Here is a 17,962-nt window from a genome sequence, read left to right as displayed (position 1 = left end):
TCTATGCATCCATCCATCCAACCGTCCTTCCATTCATGCATTCCAATACACTTTTACACACACGCACACACACACACACAGAGACACACACATGGAGAGAGTTTGATTGACAGTGCGTTCCACCCTGATAAATTTGTTTCAAGAGGCATCTTTCCGCATTTTTAAAGTGCTTGTTTCAGTGCTGATATGGAGAATTCGACACAGCATAATTGACTTGAAGGTCGTTGCCACATTTTAATAATATATTGAAGAGAAGTCATCCAGCTGATCAAACAGCAGTAACACCCATTTAAGAGGGAAAATAATCCCCTGTGAAAACAAACCCGTACTGAGAGCTCTCTTTTGTGAGTCCTCTGCATTCAAATTGGTTTTGTGTGAGCAAAGATAAACATGGCTGGCCTTTCCCTAACACAGAGATGCTTCTGAAATCACGACCCTTGTCGTAAATGACCTAACAAATATTAACGGAAACGAGATGATCCTCGATCAGAATGCAAATTTCTTCAGACGGTGCTTCCTGCAAGAGCCCTTACTTTCATATTTGCTTTTGTTCTGTTAGAGCATGTGAATCCAGGAATTTTCTTGATAATACCATCCGAGTGAAGTTAATCAATTGCCTTTTCATTCTTATGGTGGACGCAGGTGTGTAGAGGTGTCCCAGCGAGGTGTCCTCAGGTGTACGGAGATGAGGGGAGATAAAGGGACCCCAGCTGAGGCTGGTCAAATTAATTCCTGATGTGTGTGGTACAGGGTTGGGCATAGCTTTGTTGGTTTGCGAGGGCTGCCATAACCACACACCACAAACTGGGTGCCATAAACACCAGAGATTTATTCTCTCTGAGAAGGAGGCTGAGGGTCTAAGATCCAGGTGTCAGCAGGGCCGATTTTTCTTCTGGAGGCTCAGAGCGACATCCATTCCAGGACTATCTCCCAGCTTCTGGTGCCTTGATGGCCATCCTTGGTGTTGCTTGGCTTATAGAAACATCGGTCCTATCTTGGACATCATTTCCACATGGTATTCTATGAATGTACCTGCCTGTATCCATATTTCCTGTCTTGTAAGGACACCAGCCATGATGGAATAGGAGCCCCCCTATTCCAGGATGACTTCTTCTTAACCTAACCAACCACATGGAGAGCCGAGACTCTATTTCCAAACAAGGTCACGAGCATAGGTATTGTGGGTCAGGACTTTGACGTATCTTTTTGCAGGGATCAAGTTCTCATTTTTTCAATCAGTGTCAATCAATGATGCTCTCGTGATGGTCTTTCTATGAGTTGGTGATTGTTCTTTGCTTATCCTTTGGAGCCAGGATGCTTCAGGCTGATGGACTGATTGACCAAGAAGCATCCTCCCAAATCTCCTTACTCTGTCAACGACTAAGGATCAACTGGTCCTTCTTTGTTTTGTTTGTTTGTTTGCTCTGTTTTGTTTTTGTTTGTTTTCTGTGGTTTTTCAGCAGGTTCCATGCTAAGCACAGAGCCAGTCATGGGGTTTAATCTCATGACCCTGATATCATGACCTAAGCTGAAATCAAGAGTCAGAGGCTTAACTGACTGAGCCACCCAGGCGCCCACTGGTCCTTCCTTTCCATGGCCAGGGTGCCAGAGTTGTACAGAAAGAATAAAGATGAAGCTTCTCTCCTCACCCTTTCCTCAAAAACAAACTTATTGTCCACCCAGGCTCTACAATAGTCATAAACAGAAGAGACATCATGCTCACAAAGACATGATTGAAAGCAGCTCCATCAGTAAGGTCAGCAGCTCAACATGAACTAGAAACACAACTGGGATCCTGTGGAATGCACATATCTCATACCTAGGACCTATCTGAGCTTCTGCAGGCTTTATCAACGTGTCTTAAAAGGTGTGATTTGGACAAGGGTTTCTGTGTATCTGTCTATCTATCTATCTATCTATCCATCCGTCCATCTATATACTTTTCTATCATCTATCCACCCATCCATCCACCCATCCATCCATCCATCCATCTATCCATCATCTATCATCTATCTATCATCATCTATCATTCCATCTATCTATATATCTCTATTATCTATCTATCTATCTATCTATCTATCATCTATCATCTATTCATCTGTCTATGATCTATCCATCTATCTATCATCTATCTATCAATTCATCCATCCATCATCTATCTATCTATCTATCTATCTATTCAATCAGGGCTCAAGAGAGCATTGAACCCACTGGTGTGAGTGTGCAACGTGGTGGTAAACCCTGATATGGGCTGCACGTGACCTTCTTGTGGAAGCTCCTTGCATGCGGAGGTCCGGGAAAGATCCACATTTTGCTTACTTTCACGCAGACAGTGGTGAAACTCAAAACAATGGCAGACCACATATGCAAGCTGCTTGGCTCATTGCTCTGTTTTGATTCTCTCCTGCCTGTTTACCTGAGACCCTTGTCTCACTGAGCAACTTCTTTCTCTCCTGGTGCATTTATTAACCTTCCAAAGAAATGAACAGGTCATTACCCTCTTAGTAGCAGGTCCTACAGGCTGAACTTCCCACATCCTTGCGATGTGAATCATTCCTGAGGGGCTGTCTGCTCCCTTTTTCCTACTGATAATGCACGTCCTTGAGTTTGACAACCACCCCACTTTTTATATTTTATACTTCTTTGAGTGGGGCATTTTCACACAGCGCATCTTCACACAGCTATGTTTTGAAAATAATCAGCAAAATTGCCATTGTGGCAAAATAATGCTTTTTAAAGAATAGGGTGTTTCACATCCATTTGACTGATTGCGCTCTTAATCGAAGGGTTTGTTTATTCAGTGCTGTGCTCAGAGAACACAGGGTACTGAACAGAGAATGTATTGGCATAAAAGATGAGTGGCTTCCTCTGTCAAGAGCATCTTAGCCGAAGCTAACAGAAGACTCTTAACTGCAGAATGTACATGGATGTTAAGATATCAGATTTAAATAAATCACGTGACTATTTCACATGTCCCAAGCAGCCCCATGGTTTCCTTACTTCTACACTTTGTAGCATCTCCCTACGTCCCTTTCCTGGTATCCTGCATTGTTAAATACACTATACGTTAATTAATTGAATATTAATTGAAATTAATTGGAATAGGTGTGTGTGCATTTGAGGGTTTAATTGTGTCCCCCATAAGATGATACCTTAGTGTCTGGTACTTGTGAACGTGAACTTTTTTTTTCCTTCAATTTTTAAAATTTAAATTCAATTAATTAACATAAAGTGTAGTATTAGTTTCAGAGGTAGACTTAATTCATGACACCCAGTGCTCGTCACATCCCATGCACTCCTTCATGCCCTTCCCCCAGCTACCCCACACCTCCACCCACCTCCGCTCCGGCAACCCTTAAGTTGGTTTCCTACTGTTAAGAGTATCTTATAGTTTGGTTCCCTCTCTGTTTTTATCTTGTTTTATTTTTCCCTCCCTTCCCCTATAATCCTTTGTTTGGTTTCTTAAATTCCACATGAGTGAAATCATATAGTAATCGTCTTTCTCTGATTGACTTATTTCACTCAACATAATACTCTCTGGTTCCATCCACGTCATTCCAAATGGTAAGTTTCATCCTTTCTGATGGCTAATAGTCCATTGTGTATAGACACCACATCGTCCTTATTCACTCATCTGTGGATGGACATCTGGGCTCTTGCCATAGTTTGGCTATTGCGGACATGGCTGCTGCTATAAACATTTTTGGAAATAGAATTTTAGGAGATGTAATCAATATGAGATGTGCTCATCCTGGACATCTTGGCATTTGTAGAATGTTAATTTTGAATTGTGTGTCTGATTAAAATTTACTATATGTGAATACAAGCATTAGTATTATTTGTATGCTTAAAACACAATAAGTAATTGGAGTTGAGAAGAGCTGATTTTAAGGTTTTAATTCCAAACCTTGAAGAAAAATAAATGTTTCCTATGGTATGTTGATATTATAATTTAAGACTCTATGGTGATGATACAGTTAATTCTTTATCACCTGCATCACTAGAAGTACAGGTTATGTGGATAGAATCTTAGATAATAGAGAAGATTTTGTAGTTGGCAGATATATATATGTACATATGTATATATATCACATGACATATATATTAATAAAAATATGACTCTATATGCATATATTTTATATAAGTATATAAAATAAATATATAATGCACTACAGATATATATTTATGTGTATATATAGTATACTACACAAATATATATATAGGATACATAATATATATTATTTGTGTCAGCCCATAGTAATACACATTTTTATATATTTTAATATATTTATATATTACAATCATTGTATATTATGCATATTAATATATATTATAATCATCATTATATATTATAATCATTGTATATTAATCCTATATTTTATATAATATTATATACTAATCTATTTATATTATCATATATTATATAATATATATTATCATGGACTGAGACGAATAATTTAATTTCGTAAAACAACATCGTACAATGTGAAAGTAACAATATCTTATTTCAGTTTTATTTCAGCATATCTTTAATTATCCTTTTATTTTGAGAAAATGTTAGAATCATGAGCAATTGTAACAATGAATACTGAGAGATTCCTGTATCCTCCTGGCCCAGCACCCCCCCCCCCCAGCAACTCTGGCATCTTGCTCCTGGCATCGACTGATGGCCTCTTTGGTTTGAAGTCTTCTTGGTTCTTGGTGTGATGAGGACTTTGGGTTGCAAGCTGGGCATTGTGGACATCATGTTGATGAGACTCTGGGTCTTTGTTGACCTGTCTGTCCCAGGAGCATCATGACCTGGGGGTTGGGGCACTATCTAGTTCCTGCCAGGTGGGTATACAAGTCCAGACTCTTTTCTCAGTCCCCATTGACATGGGGAGGGAGAGGGTCCACTTGTTATTGGTGCTTGAACATGGAGGCACGTGCTGTCCACTAGCCTCCCCTGACATTCCCCTGGATGGGAAGGTTGGGAGTGCACCCTTGCTGCTTCCCAAATAGTGTCTGCTCACAGGCTTCTGGCTGGTGGTGAAATTCTTGACTCTCCAGTAAACTTTTTAACTCAGAAACGAATTCAAGGTGACTCGGTGTTTTCAGACGCTCTCCACCATATTGCTCAGGGAATGTCTCACGCCTCCTGGATGGAACAAGAGTGTCAATGACCTTCTTGGGAAAACAAGACTTTCTGAGAAAATGGAGTGGCACATTTTGTCTTTTCCTTGTATGCCTCCTCTCTGCTGAGAAGTAGCTGAGTCACAAAGCCCGTGAGCTCTCATGACGTTTCCACAATCAATACGCTGCCCGCCCTAGGAGCAAGTATTTCCTTCCACAGTGGTTTCTTATCCTTGAGTCCCACATTATATTGATTTATAAAGACTCTCAACTTCTAACAGTCTATCCTCCAACTTGTAAAGAGTGTGCGTGAGGGCCAATGCTTCCTGCTAAGACTGTTGCACAGGCAAATAAATCATTCCGGCTTATTTACTTCCTCCCACTGACTTTAAGGAAATGTAACTTCTCTCTTAAACCTCCTCAGTGGGAAGAAAAGTAAACGAATGAAACTCATTCATCGGCAACACTTTTGAGCATCAAAGGAGGGCAAGACAGAGATTTGTTGAACAATGCATACTTCTCTTTCTCATCTAAAATATTCATGTTTATGTACTTGTCATTTTTTAATGACTAACCTTACATATTTCAAAGGAAATCAACTTCTTGAGGAAACATGCAGACAAAACTGGGATATTAAAGAAACCGCAAATTGCTTATAATTACACCAACGTAGAGTGAGTCACGTGAAGCATGTGGTCTGTACATTTCCACAGTATGTGTCTTTTAATACCTCCCTCTGTCCACTTTCCCACAACAACCTTGGAAAAAGTAAAGATTTATTTGAAATATTAGCAATGTAACAACCAATCTGTTGTGACAGAGTTCTTGTTCACTTAAAACACATACATATATATTTACATATGTAAATTTATATAAATTTATACATATATTACCTATGTGAATATATAAATATATGTAAGCATATATATTTATAATATATGTAACACAATATATTAAATACATGAGTGTATTTAATTTAAATACATAAGTGGATTTCATTTAGTACATAATATATTAAATACACTAGTATGCTTAAATAGCAAATAAAATTTTTAAATATAAATATATATAATATATATATTTCCAGAAATAATACTCTTTAAACACAGTGGGGATTGGGGTGTGATCATATGATTTAGAGCCTCTCCACTGGCTTGGGAAGTGAGTTTTTATCTTTGGGTTCAACACCCATGTAGCTTTCCCTAATGTAGAACAAATATTCTTTGAAAATAATACACATCTGTTAAGCACCAGGAGTACCTAGTGGGTCCAATCTGAATCTGATTTTATTGCTAGTTATGTGCCTTTCAGCATGTGTTCGAACTAACAAACTTCCCATTCTGCCTGGAGACACATGCACATCGGTTCTGAACTTACATGGCACGCACAGACACCACGTGCCCGAGCATACAGACATACACACACACACACAGTATAGACTTCCTTTCGTGTTATCTCAATGTGGCAGAGTTTGACGTTAACACACTCCTTTCGTAAGAAAACATGCTCTATTTACAGGGTGCCTGGATGCATGGACTGGTGTCTATTTTCCTGTATCTGTTGAAGCCGGGAGGGGTCCAGTGACTAACTTCTGGCCCGTAGGATGTGGAAGGAAGGAAGGCACCGTTCCTCTCTTTTCCTGACCTGAGAGAGCAAATTCTCTTCTTTCCAGCTGGACAGTGGCCATCATGGGAAGCCTTCTTAGATCTGCAAACCAAAGGAATATCTAAGAATAGAAATACAAGACAAAAGTATCCCAAATCCTTCATGTCTTGGAGCCATCACTAAGCCTTTCTGCACAAGAGGGGATGGAATTCCCTGAATGAGTTTTGTTTTCCCTGAATCCCCTTCACACTGCCTTGCCCTAAAAGCTTATCTTCGTCCTGCATTGATTTTTCAATAATTTTTGAAATGCTATTTTGTTTCTTTGGGCAAAGAAATTGCCATTGGTCTCTCTTATCCTGTGCCAAGATCGGGATTCTGAAGGTACTTATCAGCATTGCACAGATCACGTTTTGTACATAGCAGGAGGGTGGGTACGTGTTGTCCTGTGGCTTCGAGGTGACACCCTCTGTTTTTCACTGAAGCCAAGAAGTCGTTATGACCCCAAATGGGCAACCCAAGAAGATGACATGTCCAGTTAGAAGTAGTCACACCTCTTCTTTGGGCTGCCCCTGAAGTTTTATCTATAATTCTAGCTCTTATTTCAACTTCTTTTGTAACACTGGTGGATATAGATCTGTCTATTCACCTCATTCAGACACATTAATGACAGAATTAAGGTTTTACTCATCCTTTTAATTCCCAAGTACTACACCTGTTGTCACACAGGTGGGTTTTACTTGCCAGCTATGTGGTTTTCCATCTTTCAAAGATTACAAGCAAACTTGTGCACTTATTATATTTTTTCCAAGAAAAACCTGTGGTTTTTATTAGATTGATAAAATTGTTTGAGATTAAAAAAAAAAATAAGAGATGGACCTTTCCACATAGCATCTGATCAATAAATACCAACTAATTGTAAGTTCATGGAGGAAGAGGAAATGAGGGTGTAGATGTGTGTAGAGATACCTTTTGGGGTTTCTTCATGTACTTTTCCTACTTCTAATTCTAAAACCTACATGAATATTGAGGCATCCACTGGGATCTTCACCTGCTTTACGCAGGTATGTCCATGCAATATCTGACCTTCATTTTTTTCCTTCCTTCTAGAATTATCTGTCTAGGGAGAGGTACCTGAAGGTGCCTCCTGGTGAACGAGAGACAGAAACCAATGCAAATGGAGACATGATTCCCCCATCTGCCGTGAGCATACATAGGTCTGAAATATATCTCATAAGTTTCCTCAAACAGGCTTGTAGAATAAAACACCAGTTGTCTGTTGATTGGTGAACCCCTGAAAGTTTCTTTATTTTTGGCATTAAATGTTTTAAGCTTTGCTGAGGTATTGTTGATATACAAAATTTTCACACATTCAAAGTACCTATCTTAATGAGTTTGGATATGGGTGTACACCCATGATGCCATCACCAACATCAAGGTACTCAACATATCCACCACCTCCAAAAGTGTCCTGGTTTTCTTTTTTCTCTGTGTGTGGTAAGAACATTTAACGTGAGGTTTATCCTCTTCCTGTGTTTTGAAGTGCACGATATCATACTGTTAACTACAGACACCATGTTATATACCAAATGTCTGGAACATGTTCATCTCACATGACAGAAACTTTGTTTATGGGGGGAGTTAATATTCAAAGAATATAAAGAATGTATACAAGTCAATAGCAAAAGAACCTAATTTTAAAAGGGCAAAGAACTTGAATAGACATTTCTCCAAAAATCTCTGCATGGCCAGTAGGTACATGAAAAGTTGTTTAACATCCCTAATCGTCGTGGAGATGCAAATGAAAAGTTCAGTGAGATAGAAACTCATACCAGCTGGAGTGGCTATTATTTTTTTAAGGTAATGATTGCTGTAGGTAGTGATCAGAAATAGGAACCCATCTACAGTGTTATGGGAATGTACGTGGTGTAGCCATGATAGAAAGAAGAAGGAGGTTCTCAAAAAAAAAAAAGCTGAAAGTAGAACTAACACGATCCTCCACATCTAGGTAAGTATCTCCTGAACCAAAAATCGGGATGTTGCAGAGATATCTGTGCTCCCATGTTCATTGCACCATCATTCACAGTAGCCAAGCATGGAAACAACCCAAATGTGCATGGGTAGGTGAGTGTATAAAGAAAATGGGGTACACATGTACAATGGAATACTTTTGAACCTTAAGAAAGAGGGAAATCCTAAAGATACAAACGTAGTGATCTGAAGGGGCACGTGCACCCGAATGTTCATAGCAGCAATGTCCACAATAGCCAAACTACAGAAAGAACCTAGATGTCCATCAACGGACGAAGGGATAAAGAAGATGTGGTATATATACACAATGGAATACTATGCAGCCATCAAAAGAAATGAAATCTTGCCATTTGCGACGATGTGGATGGAACTAGAGGGTATTATGCTGAGTGAAATAAATCAATCAGAGAAAGACAACTATTACATGATCGCCCTGATATGAGTAATTTGAGAGGCAACGTGGGGGGGTTTGGGGGATACGGAAGGAAAAAATGAAACAAGATGGGATTGGGAGGGAGACAAACCATAAGAGACTCTTTATCTCAGGAAACAAACTGAGAGTTGCTGGGCGGTGGCGGGGTGTAGGGAGAGGGTGGTTGGGTTATGGACACTGGGGAAGGTATGTGCTATGGTGAGTGCTGTGAAGTGTGTAAACCTGGCGATTCACAGACTTGTACACCCGGGGGCTAATAATACATTATATGTTAATTTAAAAATTTTTTAAAAAGGAAGAGGGAAATCCACTGGGCATCTGTGAATGGACCTTCTCTCCTTCCCTCTTCCACCTACCCATCTCTCGTTGTTCCCTGGATCATATTACTGAACGAACTATCTACAGGAACGCCAGAATCACGGGGATGCACAGCTGTTGGAAATTCCTCATGACGTCTATGCAGGTCCCATGCTCTGTGTGATATGTGACTGTGACCTGTACCTTATAGGATGCACGGTTGGAAATCACATGGAGGCGTGCATTTCTCTGAACAACACTCTCTCGGGGTATGGACTTGTGCACAGTGAAAAGTCAGTAAATGCTAGGGTAAAGAAATGACAAAAATTCAATAGGGCTGGTTAAGGAGTCTCCGGGACCTGAAAAATCCATTTCTCTGTAGCAATTACTCCAATCTGCCATCTACCAAACAAATTAACTTGCTTCTGAGATCTCAAAAGGAAAAAAAAAAAAAAAAAGAATCGTACCATACTTACATGTCCTTAAATAATATTTTCTGCCTCCCAATATTTTTCCCCCAAAAAATAACTGGGAAAAGATTTCTACTTTGGATACAATGTGTTATTGGGTCTGTTAAAGACATGTTCCACAGAAAACTCTTGGAGGTTCATTTCCATGTTCAAATGATGCAGAACAACAATCGCAGAAAAACCATGGGGCCCTTGAGGCTACAGTTAGAACCCAGAGTAAGGCTGTAGACACGAAGCTGTCCAGTGTGTGGATAAGTCATGAATGTCTTATGCGTTCACTTCCTCATGACCAAGGAAGGTTTGCTGTTTCCATATCTGTTGACCCAAGAAAGTCAACATTCGTGAGGCATGGAAGAAGCTTTTCCTGTATAAATCATAAGCACTTTTTCCCCCCAGGGGGTGGGGAGAGGGAGGAAAAGCAACATACCCACAGGAATATAGCTTTGAAGACTGCACATTGGCGTGCAGAAAATTGCCACATTTTACTCTAGAAAATTGAAGGTTGAATACAACCAGGTTCCTGGAAATGCACTAGAAACAGAGATTTCAGTTTACATCATTACTTTTAAAATACCCCGTGCTTTTTACACGTGTTAAGTAAAAACATGCCTGTCTCACCCTCTCTCCCAGGTGGTAGCAATCTATCCTCTCTGAAATGAGATAGGGAAAGAGAACTACGATGAGCACATGGCAAAAAGGAGGGTATGTGGCTTTGGGCAACATGTCCTGGTTGACCTCAACCTTCCCTGCCACCATATTTAGCATAATTGGGGAAACCATTGGACAAGTCTGAAACCTTTAGCAGAGAATGTGGTAGCTTCCTTCCATGTGCAAAAACTTAGTTAAATAATGCAATATAACATAGAGCACGAGTGTTAAATGAGCTCTTACTACCTTAGATATATCTAAAAATGGTCCTCAACTCCCAGAAACCATGTATTTATGAAAATCCATGAAGAGTCATTGGAAACGCAGGATTGTGGGAAATGCCTCAGTAGTTCAAAGGCATTAGGTATTTTGAGAGATTCTCACATTGCTAGAAACGTTAGTAATGTTGACAGTATCTGTAAAACACATGATGTCCCTGTAGTAAAATGCTTTCTATATCAAATGCTAGAATTATCAATGATAATGGGGTGTTTATAAAATGCACTCAAGTAGTTTACTTCATTAAAAACAAAAAAAAGCGCCCTGAGATTTCCCTTGGGTTTCACACTACATGGTGCATCGACATGGCCACCAACTCGAGACTTCACATGTGATATTCCGGCTTCTCCAAGAGCAAAGGCATCCTCTCTGTTGGGGTCTTCATCTTGCAATAAAGCACAATGACACAGTTCAGAGATGGCTGAATGGCCTTGATTTAAATTGAGATTCCATGGTAATTTTTATTAATTGGGTAATTTCTAATTACTTCTCTCAGCCGTGTGTTCATTTTGAACAAAGATCGGGCAACTGATCATTAGGTAGTTTCCAGATCAGAGACCGCTGATGGCGGAGGTCACTGTGAGGATGCGTTCTGGAGGTGGCAGCTGCCCGGGGCCGGACTCTGTCAAGGCATGTGGCTACTGGTGCCCTGTTCTCCTAAATGGTAGCTGTTGGGAAAATGTCAGCTGCATTTTCAAAGGACTGCTTTCATTGTAGAATTCTATATCCTGTTTCCCTTCCTTCCTTCCTCCATTTTTCTTCCTTCCTTTCTCCATCCTTCCTCCTTCCTCCCTTTCTTCCTTCCCTCCCTTCCTCTCTCTGCCCTTCCTTCCTCTGTCATTCCTTCCTTCTTCATCCCTCCTTCCTCCCTCCCTCCTTCCTTCTTTTCTTCCTTTCTCTCCTTCCTTCCTTTCTCCTCCTCTACCTCCTCCTCCTCCTCCTCTTCTTTTTCTTCTTTTTCTTCTCCGTCTCCTTCCTCTTCCTCTTCCTCCTCCCCTTCTTCTCCTTCTTCTTCCTCCTCTTCTTCTCCTTCTTCTTCTCCATCTTCTTCTCCTTCTTCTTCTTCTCCTCCTCCTCTTCCTCCTCCTCCTTCTTCTCCTTCTCCTCCTCCTCCTTCCTTCCTCCTGGAAACTCTTGCATCTCACCACTTAGCTGTGAAGGACAACCCTCTCTCTCTGCACATCAGTTTATAAAAACTTACCCTACATGTGTCCAGTCCCCCACATAACCCCATAAGTACGTGTGGATCTCACACCACTTGGGTTCTTTGTGGTGTTACCATGCGAATGAAGGTCTCTCATTTTGTCTCACATCCAAAAGTAGAAGTGAAAATATAGGGTTTGTATTTGCTAGTGGGTCCCATTTGAATAGCCGTGGCATGTGTTGTATTTTGTGTCTCCCACAAGCCAAACCTTCCGGTTTTGATGAGAAATGAGAATTCATAAGCAGGTGTTTTTGGTAAGACACTGATGCTGAGATGAAGCAGTAAAAAGCACAGGGTGAGTAGTACCAAGAAGGGAAGAACCCAAACAGGGATGCAATTCCATGATTTAAGCTCTTCAGGGCACAAGTCTTTGCACGACAGCCAAGTTGCGGTGCCCTTGGAGGTGTGCATCCTGTTTTCACTTAAAAATGGGAACAGGGTGTCTACAGTCATGCAAGAGCTCCGAGCCTTCACGTCCAAAGGCGCACTGCCACCTGCAGACTCTGAACGCATTACATACACTCCAAACATGCTTTTCCGTTCTCAACGGGGTTGGTATCCCCACCTGCCTGCCTCTCAACATGGGCCTGAACACCAGCGAGTGTAAGTAACAACGTTCTCAGATGCATCTACGTGGCGATGCTGCTGGCATCTGTTCTCATTATCTCAGAATGGGCATTGAGATGACATTTCCCAAACTCCACAGTTTTGCAACAAGACAGACAAGGACTGCCGGGCTATTGAATGCAGATGAACAAAGCCATCTTAATAACAGGGAGCTCCTCGGTTTCCCTGAGCCCAGCACCTCTGCCCTCGCTGAGGGGACTCGCACAACGAGGCCACCCGCAACTGAATTGTCTGTCCAGCCGGTTTCCATGCCCTGGAGCTTCCCACATGCCCTGACTTATTCCACCTGCCAGAGATTAGCTCTTGATGTGCTAAAATATTTCACTCTTTCCTGAGCTGGAGGGGCAGGTGGTGGTGGTGGGGGTGGTGTTCAGCTTGTCTTCTGAGCATTGTAGTCAAGGTTGTGTAAGAGGACAATAGCGTGTGGGAAGAGCTCATTTGACTGCTGAACATTTGTGTGGGCTTCCCTGGGCCACCTCATTGGCTGAGTTTTCCCTGCCAGCCCAGCGCACACTTCCTGGGTCAGCAGCTGCTCCCTGATGGACGACCTTCAGAGGGAGGAGCAAGCAAGCACCATCTGCTCTGTTCCACTGATACAGCCTCTCTTTGAATTTCCACTGGAGGCATCACACAGACGGCCGTGCCTGTGTGCCTTGCACAAGAGCAGCTTTGCAAAGGTCCTGCTTCTCTGATCACCACAGGATTCTCAGAAGAGAAACTCAGGCACCAAAACCCAGGCAATGGAGGAACGTGGTGGTGGGGTGGAGGGCTCAAAGGAGATGACAATATTTAAATAGTCACAGTTCTGGAAATGCCCATGTATTTCCAATTTCCATGGGAATAAACACCCCAAAGTTAGAGGTTCGTTGACATTTTCAGAGCTATGGTTCTTAAAAATTCTTTCTCCCCGGGTTCTGCTTTTGATGAATTTTCAATGACTCCACACCAAGATTTCAGGCTAATCATTGATTATATATCTATAACTATCATCTATATTTATACCTACACATGTTTATCTATCTATCTCCATTTATACCAACACATGTCCATCTATGTCAACACCTATCTCTGTCTACCTTCATAGATCAATAGCTTCTCTATGTAGATAGATAAAATCATTGATTTTAGATATGCCCTGATTATACACACAGATATAGACATGGCTGTATGTGTAATATCAACGGTTAGCCTGTGATACGGAAAACATACATGCATATGGTGTATGTTTATGTGTAATCAATGATTTGCCTTTAATTCCTCATGGAAACCCATCCTATTACTATTACAAGTTGACCTCTTTGCTTATGCTGTCAGAAGCACCATGCTCCTGGTTTGGCATGCATAGTTTTTGGTTCTTTGTGAGAAGGACTTGGGACTATGGCTAATGGTCTTGTTAGGGTCGATCATAGGGTCTATTGGCATACCTTTCACTCACGTGGCTGACGTTGTGTTGTGTGGACTTATCTCTCTGTCTGAGAAACTCCTGTTGCATCTACATCTATGATGGCTTTCGAAATAGGTAGTAAGGCATCATTCCTTCCCTGTTTTCCCCTGGGTTTGTAACATAAAACCAGGCATGTGTTTTTACGTAATGTCACGTTCAATAGATAAACTGAGAAGCAGAACTGGGGATCTCTAAGAGGTTATAGTCACGGGGTTCAAACCATGCTCATGTAATTAAAAATAATTAAGGGGGGGATTAAATGCTGATGGGCAGACAAAGGATGCAGGAAGTTTGCAGATCTGGGGGAGAGAGATTCAAGTGCCCTCTTTTTTCTTTTTAATTTAATTTAATTTTTTTTTTTAGTGCCTTTCCTGACAGGGCGACCACTTGCAGATTCTGAGTTTCATTTCTGGAAGCTGGGGAAGTACAGTCTTGTAGCTGGGAGGCCATGATGCTCAAATGACATATCTAAAGCAATATGTCTTCAGTGAGAAATAGGATTATTACGCACTTCTATGAGTTCAGGTTTTCGGAGCACCAAGTTAGCAGAAAATTGGAAATCAAGATTGAATTTGTCATGCTGTATTAGTTTGGATGACGACCAAATAGAAACCAGCAAGCGAGCTATGGAGTAAAGGTACTTTCCACATTAGTAACTGTGAGTAAAACACCCCTATGTGTGCAAAAGTCCCACACCCAGTTTTAATAGTGGGTAACAATGATCAGACTTGAAGAGAGACATTCCAAAGTCAGTTGGTTTCCTGCAGACCACAACATCAAACACATTGCAAAGAAATATCACAGGTGGTAGTCTCTTCCCAGAGATCTTTCTTTCTATAATAATCATGCCTCAAACCATAGACTTTTATAGACTTTATACTTCCTCCCCACTTTTAATGTAGGGAAAAATGGGGATGGATTTTATCTGAATCACAAAGGTCTGTTATTAAATTCCAAGTCTCGATGATCTGTTTCTATCCTGTTCGTGTATTTGCCTCTTGGTATCTCCATTGGGTAATATGGACATACCACGCTTGAATAGCAGCACGTGGGTTCTAGGGGGAGATAAAAATTCAAGCTGAACTTTCTGTAAGATGGATGGAGTTGGAGATGATGCTTTCTACACGAGGTCATGTCTGTGCATCTCCCCGTGTTTTCCACTGACCCACTAACATGAAATGATGGGCTATTATGCACTCTAGTTTACGTTTGAATGATGAATGGGGTCTATTTATATAGACTAGGAATGGTACACTCCTTCGGACTTCGTAATTTACTTGGTCTCATTATCCCCCGCAATACATGAATTAGAAATGACAGAACCGATGAACTAGAAAATCCCCAACCAAATGCAAATTATAACTAATTGTTCACAATGCATTTCTTTTATGTTCAATGACATGGACCTTTGGGTTATTTAAAAAAAAAATCAACATATAGGGACTTAATGCTCACAAGCATCCTTTCTGTGGAAGAAGAATGGAAGTGGCCTTGGTAAACGGCTGAGCGTTATCCTGATTACAGCAGAGGGCTCAAGGTCAGGGACATTCCTTCTCTAAGGCTCTTCTGTGTTTCCAAAACTCTACTCAACAAACATCAATTGAGCACCTACTGTGTGCAATGAGCTGTGCTGAGAAGTGGATCCCCACTCTCTGGGCCTCTGCCCAGAGCTCCTGAAAAGCTCCTTTTGCCTTGCTGGCTTCCAGAAAATGAATGTTGGTAAAACCCAGAGTAGAAATTTTTAAAATATTGTTTGTTCTCAGCGCATAAGTCTCTGAGATCATTTCCAAGTATTTAAATGGCAAACAGTTTCGACGTTCACATTGCAAACACAGTCTCACTCTCCAAATCTAGAACAGCGTTTCAATAATCCATCTCTTATGGAAATAGGGATCGGCTCACATCTGCTGGTAGGAGAGCTCATCTGTCCCTTTGCGTTTGCACACGCAAGCCTCCTGCAGCTTCTCAAGGATCGGGGAGAGACGGTGGGCTGTCTTGGTCTCCACCTTGTGGAAATTGTTGTGTCCTACTTTGAGAAGCACATGCTTCCTTTGTTGGGTGCTTTATAAAAGTGTCTTGAAACTAAGTAGACATTTGATGTGACAAAAGGTGGTATGGCTTCCCTGTCTGTGGGAGGTACCGATACCAGAAGAAGGCAACAAAGAAAAGACATTCATGTGTCTTCAGGATCTGGGATCACCTTTATCATATAAGACCCGTGTCCTATTCCTTTGACAGCCTGCAAATTAAGCATTGTGCTTGAAAATGCACGCATTTTTTTTTAAAGAAAGGGGAATTTGGTGCCGAAACCTAGAGTGATAACCAGATGTCATCGGTTGAGCACTGGAAACAAAATTGAGCACCTGCATTTTTATGTCACCATAGAACCTATTACGGAAACCTCATCAAAATGGAAAATGATTCAAATTGCAGGCTCTGCTGTACAGATATTTCCGTGTGCATTCTAGTCTACATGTAGGTGTGGACTTGGCACCTGCACGCCATCATCCCCTCCAGTGAGAAGGGGTGTCTGAGCCTCCACATAAACCCAGACATGCTTTGACCCCATTCGTGTGTGTGACCCAGGGCACGTTAGGGTGACTTAGAATCAGTGTTGTTTCTTCAGGCTGGTTGTTAATGAACATGTTCAGCAGCATAGTTGAGACTTTGGATATCATTTCCAGTCCTTACAGTAAATGCTGGTAAAGACCCACTGGATGGTGTCCCCTCTCTCCTCAACCAATCTGTTCTGTGCTCTACACACCTGCCAATGGATCCTTTCACCATGTTTATTCTCCCCAATGGCTGCTGACATCCCCGGTCCCCATTCTTTCTAAGCAAGTGGTGTGATTTGGAAGAGTTTGAACATTGACATTGGCATGAGGCTGGACCAATGTGGTCACGCCCTTAGGAAGAGAAGCCAAGGGTGCTTTGGGAGAAAATGGTCCGTTGGTGATAGAGATGGGGCCGCCATGATTACCTTCATCCATGGGGGCAGCGGATGACTGCAACGGGTACTGTGACCGTGTCCATCCATGGAAATCCATCCATGCCTGAGATGGAAAGCCCTGAGAAACATACACATACTCGTTTTAGTCATTAATGCCTGCCTACCAAAAAAACGTGGTATGTGAATGCATCTATTCTTTGATGTGATTTTGATTTTCCGCGTCCGTTCACTGGGATTGACTGCAGGTCCGATTTCACTGGAAGGCAGTTTTTTCATGGTGTTGACTCTCTCTGTGTTTGTCTCCCTACTCCGGGGAATCTGTACTCTGGGGTTAATTGAGGCCTCTGGCACAGGATTTGGTGTCCCTAACGGGTCTTTGGCCTGATGTCCAGCGGTAGCTCCTTGCTGTGTCTGAAGTCAGAGAGTTCCTGTCTAGACATACGTGTAGCAAAGGGTTGTGTCTGTGAAAAGCGTCTCCTTGAAAGGGGAACTCTCCGACACTATTGGTGGGAATGCAAGCTCATGCAACCACTCTGGAAAACAGCATGGAGGTTCCTCAAAAAGTTGAAAATAGAGCTACCCTACGACCCAGCAATTGCACTACTGGGTATTTACCCTAAAGATACAAACGTAGTGATCCAAAGGGGCATGTGCACTCAAATGTTTCTAGCAGCAATGTCCACAATAGCCAAACTATGGAAAGAACCTAGATATCCATCAGCAGAAGAATGGATAAAGAAGATGTGATATATATATATATATATATATCTATATATATATACACAATGGAATACTATGCAGCCATCAAAAGAAATGAAATCTTGCCATTTGCGACGACGTGGATGGAACTAGAGGGTGTCATGCT

Source organism: Enhydra lutris, unplaced genomic scaffold (assembly GCF_002288905.1).
Source record: "Enhydra lutris kenyoni isolate GAN:26980312 unplaced genomic scaffold, ASM228890v2 scaffoldscaffold52, whole genome shotgun sequence".
Taxonomy (NCBI): domain Eukaryota; kingdom Metazoa; phylum Chordata; class Mammalia; order Carnivora; family Mustelidae; genus Enhydra; species Enhydra lutris.
The sequence above is the reverse complement of the archived record's forward strand: the minus strand, read 5'-3'. Positions refer to the sequence as shown.